Below are 7,546 nucleotides of genomic sequence, written 5' to 3'. Positions count from 1 at the left end.
ATTCATTAAAGAAATTGAGACAAATTGTCATTAAATCGTCTCTAAATTTCTTATAGAATTCAGCGATGGATCCATCAGGACATTGGCATTTCTTTGTTGCTAACTTTTTTTTTATTATTACATTTTCGATTTCATTGACTGACATTGGGTTATTCAGGATTCTTCTGTCTTCTTGATTCAACTTTGTAACTCACATGTATCTGTTATGGTTTGTGTGTAGTGTCCCCCAAAGCCTCATGCAGTCATGGGGCAGCTTCTGGAGTTTGTGATTGATTATTGTGGGTGCAGATACTGCACCTGTCCTGGGGCAGGTAATTTGCATTACACTGTAAGGAGGGATGACAGGCTAGCTAGCTGCCTGAGCTGCTGCCACTCCTTTGGCTCTCTACTCTTTACCGGCCACCATGAATGGTTGCCCTCTGCCATGTGCTGCTCTGCCTTGGAGCCACCTGAGTATGGACTGAAACTTCCACTAACTGTGAGCTCAATAAACCTTTCCTTCTTTCATTTTGAGTGTCAGGTATTTGTCCCAGCAATGAGAGAAGATTAATGGAGACAGTTTCTATGAATGTATCCATTTCTTCTGTGTTTTCCATCCTATGCAAGTAAAGATTTTCAAAGTAGGATTGATGATCTTTTGAATTTTTGTGGGGATCTGTAGTGATTTCACCCTTTCCACTCTTTATTGCATGAACTTGATTTTTTTCTTTCTTTTTTGATAAAGTTAGCTAGGAGATTATCAATTTTATTTTTTTCTTTCAAAGAACCAACTCTTTGATTCACCTCCAGGAATGAGATATGGAGGATTGTTTTTCTCTGTTCATCAGAGAATCTGAAGAGACTTGGCATTAAATCTTCTCTAAATTTCGTGTAAAATTTAGCCATGAGTCTTTCAGGACCTGGGCATTTCTTTGTTGGTAAGTTTTTAGTTAAACTTTCAATCTCATTAATTGATATTGGGTTATTCACAATTTTAATCTTCTTGATTCAGCTTTGTTAATCACATTTTTCTAGGAATCTGTCTATTGGTGCATACATATTTATGGTTGTTATCTCTTCCTCTTGAAATTTTCCTTTAACAAATATGTAGCAACCTTCTGTCTCTCTTTTGATCATTCTTAGTTTGATGTTTCCATTGTCTGCAAACAGAATAGCTACTCCTGCTTTTTTTCTGGGTTCTTGTTGAATAGAGTATTGTTTTCTGTCCTTTGATTTAGTCTATGAATTTCCTTTTTAGTTAAATGTGTTTCTTGTGTACGACATATTGTTGGATCTTGTTTTTTTATCTTTTCTGCTAGTCTGCTTCTTTGATTGGTGAATTGAGGCCATTTACACTGTCGGTTATAACTGTTATCTATGGATTAACTCTGTCAGGTATTTTCATGCTGTTGTTTCTCTGCTCTCCTCTCTGTTTAATGGCTTACACTGCCTGGTAGTTTCTTCCTGTGGTTTTTCTTGGCATTGTGGTCATTTTTTGTCTCTGTCTAGAATATCTTTCAGTACTGTCTTGGTTATTTTTCACTCATAGCTGGGACAAAATACCTGACACCCAAAATTAAGAAAGGAAAGGTTTATTTAGCTCACAGACTGTGGAGGTTTCAGTTCATACTTGACTGGCTCTAAGGCAGAGTGACATATGGCAGAGGGCAGGGTTCATAGCTGCAGACAACAGCAAAGAGCAAAAGGAGGGGCAGCTGCTATGGCTTCTAGCAAGCCTCTCTTCCCCCCTTATGCTATAAGCAGGCTACCTGGGGTGGAGGTGTAGAACTCACACAATGTCTATGCCTTCCTCTTGCACAGGGTGAGGATGTTTAGGAAATAAGAACTCGGGCTCTCTGTTGAGTCACTTAATTAAACTTCTGAAATTCTCAAGTTGACACAATGTATCAACCAGTATTAATACCCCTTGTATTCTGGGTTTTTCTTGGGCAGGCTGGGGTCTGGGGTTGCATTTTGCTTTTGCATCTTGTCACTTTCCATTTTCTCTTTTTTATTTCATTTTGTTGTCTATGTTAACATTTGCCAAGTTTTTATGACAGATAGCTTTATCACTATATTGAGGCTCCCCTAGGAGATGTTTATTCTTCAGAGATGTTCTCTAGATATAGGCGGTTCTTTATAGCTATCCCAAGAACCTACCTTCCCAATTTGTAAAGGATACAAAGTTCCTATGTGGCTCAGCACCCAATCTATTGGTAGGGGGCTGTGGTAAAGATTATTATCTCATACAACCACTGTGCTATCATACGGGGGAGATAACCTGATTATAACATGTATGACATCCTGGCTAGAGTAGTACAGTTAGTAATAACAACAGTCTCCAGTACATCTTAATTATTGTTGAACTATGGTTACCATTAACCTGCTACCTCTGACCACAAGAACAAACTCTAAAGTTATATAACAAAAGCAAACCTATTCCATGCACTTACATATAGTGATTTTCCCTTAGTGGAGTGATTTTACCCTTCTGTCAGGTGCAGGAGGGTTAAGATGGGAAAGAGACAGGGTAAAGGGATGAATGAGGTCAAATGTAGCAAAGTGGAGGCTAGAGGTCAAAGGAGATCATCCAAGTTTTGGAAAGTTGGAGGACACAGCAAAGAAAGAATGAGATAGAATGTGGAGTATTCAGAAAGGGAAGAAACAGTGTTTACTCACTTGAAAGTTTAAATTGAAAAAGTAGTCGAGGAAAGAAATAGGATTAATAGAAGAAAATGAAAAAGTAAGAAATCTAAACTGGGAAAAAAAGGAGGAAGGAATGGAAGGAGAATAAGAAAGAAGAGAAGAAAGAAAGAAAAAAGAAAGAAAGAAAGAGAAGGCCAGAGAAAGAAAGGAAAGAGAAAAATAAATGTCAAAACAAAAATACAAAACCAAGTAAGACGTCATCCAACCAGACAGGAAAGGGATAGCCAATCAGACAAACAAGGGCCAATAAGAATAGTAAAACACCTGGTGCTCACATTTCTGTGATAGTGTCCATGTCAGACCGCAGAAATACTCTGTGTCCTCCAGCCAAGTGTGCCGTGGGAATTGAGCTCAGTGTGGAGCTGCTCTTGGCCTCTGGCCATGGGGGCGGGGCCTGGTCATCTGTTGGTGGGGTTCTCCAGAGCCAACCGCTGGCCCCTCGCTGCCACTTCAGACACTTCATGTTGCTGGGCTCACTGATTACTCTGCCCTCCAAAGGCATGTGTGCGCCCGGATGCCTGGGCCTGGCTGTGCTGGGTCTCCAACCACGTGTCTATGTCTCAGCAGCAACCACAACCAAGGCACCATAATTTCCTAAGCATACCATTTAAGACAATGGCAGTCTATGCTACCTTGTGAAAAATCTCAAAATAATTATGCAGTGTGAAAGAAAGGGGGGTGTATAGTATGTTTCAATCCCATTTTCTAGTAAATCAAACTCATGTACACTTAATAGAAAGCTAGTAAGTGGTTCCTGGGGGGTGGTCAGTGGAAAGAGTTGCAGCGACTCCTTGGGGGCAGCGGGGAGCTTTGGGGGAGATAAAGCAGTTATATTGATTGTCGTAATGATTTCACAAGTGCATACAGATGTCCACACTCATCAAAGTGTGCACTTTCACTATGCGCTGCTTATTATTGTACATAAATCCCTTGTGTTAGGGTTGTCTAACTGATGGGCTAAATGAAACTGATGGGCTGTCTACCTACCTAAATGTCTACCTACGTGACAGGGAATTAGGGAATTGGCTTGTGCTGCTGTGGAGTCCGAGCAATCCCAGGACAAGCTATTTGCAAGCTGCAGAACAGAATGGCATGGCTCAGCTCGAGTCCAAAGGCCCCCGAAGTGCAGAAGACAACGCCAAGGTCAAGGCCAGCTCAGGAAGCTGTGCTTTCAAGTCTCAGAGATGAAAGGCCAGAGCACCTGAAATTCTGAAGTCTGAGGCAGGAAGGAGAAGGCAAAAGCTGAAGGTAGCAGGTAGGGAGGGCGAGGGAGGCAGCAGGTAGGGAAGGCCAGAGAGCGGGGCGGGAGGGCGCGAGCACCAGCTCCCACCGGCCTGCAGGCGACTGCATGGTGCTGTCCACACTGGGTGAGGGGGGTCTTTGTTGCTTGGAGCACTGATTCATTCCCCAGTCTCCTCTTAAAGCATCTGCACGGACACGTACAGCAGTGAGGCTTCCCAGCCCCTGGGGTGTCCTATAACCTGAGCTCTTTGCTCTTAGACTGGCCTTGCCTTGCCCTGGCCTGAGTGATCAATTTTGGCCTTCAGCTGCTCCCTACAGTGGGCTAAATCTATGATCAACCAGTAAGATGATAAGTATAGCCTCTTAGGTAGTATTGATCTAATGGGGAAGCAGGTCCCATTTCAACTGTACGTGGAAAGAACAAAAGAGTTTTTCAGGGAGAGATGGGTGTGGAGGTCCTGGTCATTTGCTGAGGAGACTCGCGTCTATCTAGACTTCATTGGACCAGGTGTCGCCACTCACCTTATCCCTTGGGGAGGCATGGTGGCCTGGATATCCCATTTTTATCTTGAGGCCTGGCCACCAACAGATGTGCCTCCAGTCACAGTTGTAATGTCTCCATCTCTTATATTGACTCTCTTGAGGGTCTGGCCCCATCTCACTGCTTACCTTTCCACCTAATTTAGGTTTTTTTTTTTTTTTTTGTAATAATATGACTTTTCTGGTTGTCTAGTAGGGGTTAGGATTATAGGTGGGAGGCTTCAGGATAAGTAGTTCTGATTTATGGATTAGGTAGCTGGGACCTTCCGAGAGGTTTAGTTTCTTTGCCTTTGTCTTTCCAATTGCTTGAATCTAGCTGCCTTTGTCTTCCTAACTCTTTGAGCCTAATTTGCTGTCAGAGGCCATCTTGAGTGGCCCTTAGTAAGTTTCTCCATTAACTTCTAACAAAGCACAAGGAGGTTTTCATCTTATCTTTCCCCTACCTACTAGGCTCCTGGCCCTACAAAGAAAAGGGGATGAGTTTTATTCTTGGGTTTGGTTCGGGGTGGTTTTTCAACTATTTTATTTAATGTGTTTTAGTACAGGGTCTACAGGGTCTGTAGATTCTCCCGTTTCTCACTATGTAGATTCTCTCATAGTGATCCTCCTGTTTTCAGCCTCCCAAGCCCTGGGATTACAGGCAGGCGCCACCACACTCAGTCTCAGTTGCCATCTCAGCGTGCCTTGGGAGCAGGGCCAGCATGGCATGCCAGGGATTGAACCCCAGCTGCTGTGCTCTGCCTAAGCAGGTGCTTTAGTCCACTGAGCTATCTGGCTGGCCTTTGGGGTGTTTTTTTTAAAGACACATTGTCCTTAGAGAAGTAAGAGCTCTATATTTTGTTTAAAATATCAGCATTATCTTAGGAGGAGCTCACAATATCAGCCTTGACTAGCCACTCACAGGACGCGCCCCCCCCCCCATGAAGTTGGCTGTGCATCCTACTTCTTTTTGTTTGACAGCCATGTTCTTTTTTTAGAGGTAGGTGTGTCCCGAACCAGCGGGTCAGTCAACGAAGGTCACCTGGGGGGAGGAGCGGGGAATTGAAGAGGGGACAAAGGACAGGAGACGCGAGAAACGGAGGCAAGACAGATTCTGATCAAGCCTCGTTTATTAAGGGGAGGTTCTGGGTATATATGGGGGGTGAAGGAATGAGGAAGTCTCGGCTCTTGGGGTCAGCAGGTATCTAGGCAACGGGGAGGGTGCAACCCCTGGGGCATAGCACGTGATTCCCAGGGAATGGGCAAGGTGAGAAGGGCCATAAACTTAACTCAGCAGAGGAATAGAATGGATACCGGTTAATGGCCTCCAACATAGGTGTGTGTGTGTGTGTGTGTGTGTGTGTGTGTGTGTGTGTGTGTGTGCAGGGTCTCACTATGCAGCTTGGACTCGTAGTGATCCTCCTGTTTTCAACCTCCCTAGTGCTGCGATTACAGGCGTGCACCATCACGCCCGGACTCGGTGGCCGGCTCAGCTTGCCTGGGGGCGGGGCCAGCGAGGCATACAGTCCCAGAGATGGTACCCTGGCCCCTGCGTTTAGCTAAGCAAGCGCTTGGTCTCTCTCCGGCCCTTAATGGCCACATTCTTGCTCACTTTCCTCTTGCTTCTACCTCCTTACCTGCAGCCAGCTGCTGAGGTGCAGGCTGAGAATCAGCTGGATTTCTTCCCAAATCTTTTTTCATTCCTTGAACTTGAAATTGAAATAATGCAATTTGATTTCTATATCAGTACAAAATAACAACTCAGAAATCAGAAAACGATTATTTCAGGCCAAATATAAGAGGCCACATCTTGTGCACAGAATCAAGTTATTTGGAAAGACAGTGTCAGGTCTGACCTGAAAAAGGCCTTCCCAATAAACAGTGCCCACAACAAAGAGCAGGAACCCATGCTGCCCTCTGCAAACAGGAACTGAGGCCCACACAGAAATTTATTTATTTATTTATTTTTGTATTTTAGGGAAGGGTCTACAGGGTGTTCAGAAAGAAAATAAATAAATAAATAAATAAGACATTGAACTGAAAATCTATGCCAGCCAAGTAACGCAGTGGATTAGAGTGCCTGCAAGCAGGTGCAGGGCCAGAGGTTCAATCTCCTGGCCTGCCATGCCAGCCCTGCTCCCAGGGCGCACTGAGATGGCAATTGAGATTGGGCGTGGTGGCATGCCTGTAATCTTTTGGGAGACATTTCCCTAAAATACAGGAAAAAGCAAAACAAAACACATTGTACAGCGTGTTCAGGGTCTCACTACTAGATCATACTCCTAGATATCTGCCTGTTTACAGCCTCCCAAGAGCTGGGATTACAGGTACGCACCACCATGCCCAGTCTTAATTGCCATCTCAGTGCAACCTGGGGGCAGGGCCAGCTCAGCAGGCTGGGGATTGAATCCATTGCCCCTGTGCCTGCTTGCAGGTGCTTTAATCTGCTGAGCTATTTGGCCAGCCCCCACCACACAGTAATTTAGGACAGGACCTGCAGTCTCCCTGATGCCAGAAGACCCCACTTTATATGCGTACCTGTGTGTGTCATCCGTGCACCTTCGACCCCAAACATTCCGTTAAACACCCAGTCCCAAATCCTGTATACATTTAGCCTCCCTTCCAGATATTCCCTGTTACCACTCCAATTTCAGCCTGCCTGTACTTACGTGGAATTAAATCTAGTCTTTCCCATGGTCTCCATCGCTAGTTGTTTCCTCGTGTACCATTAATTAACATTTAGTGCCCAAACCTGGGGCGATAGAGGGGTCCCTCCTGAGTGGGGACTTGACCCTATCTCAAGCCTTTTCCACTGAGGCCACTAGCCTCACTCAGTGACATTGATTCGGACTTTGCTGTAGTACTCTGGGCAGCTCCCCAGTCCCCAGCACACTGTCCGCTGGTAATCTCTCTCCCTTCTGGGCTTCTAACACTCTCTGGAAGCATTCACTTCTCCCCCTCCCCCCACCCTCTCTCCCTTCCCCCATCCAGCTGCTGCCCACCATTGCCTTAGCACTGCATATTTAACCCTTTTTATGCCTGGTCTCCCTCTCTGTTGCTGGTGGCTCCTTAGTTCTACTCTCTCCCCTTACCTGCCTGG

The sequence above is a fragment of the Octodon degus genome, unplaced genomic scaffold, assembly GCF_000260255.1.
Source record: "Octodon degus isolate 3935 unplaced genomic scaffold, OctDeg1.0 scaffold00112, whole genome shotgun sequence".
NCBI lineage: Eukaryota > Metazoa > Chordata > Mammalia > Rodentia > Octodontidae > Octodon > Octodon degus.
This window is presented reverse-complemented; position numbering follows the sequence as displayed.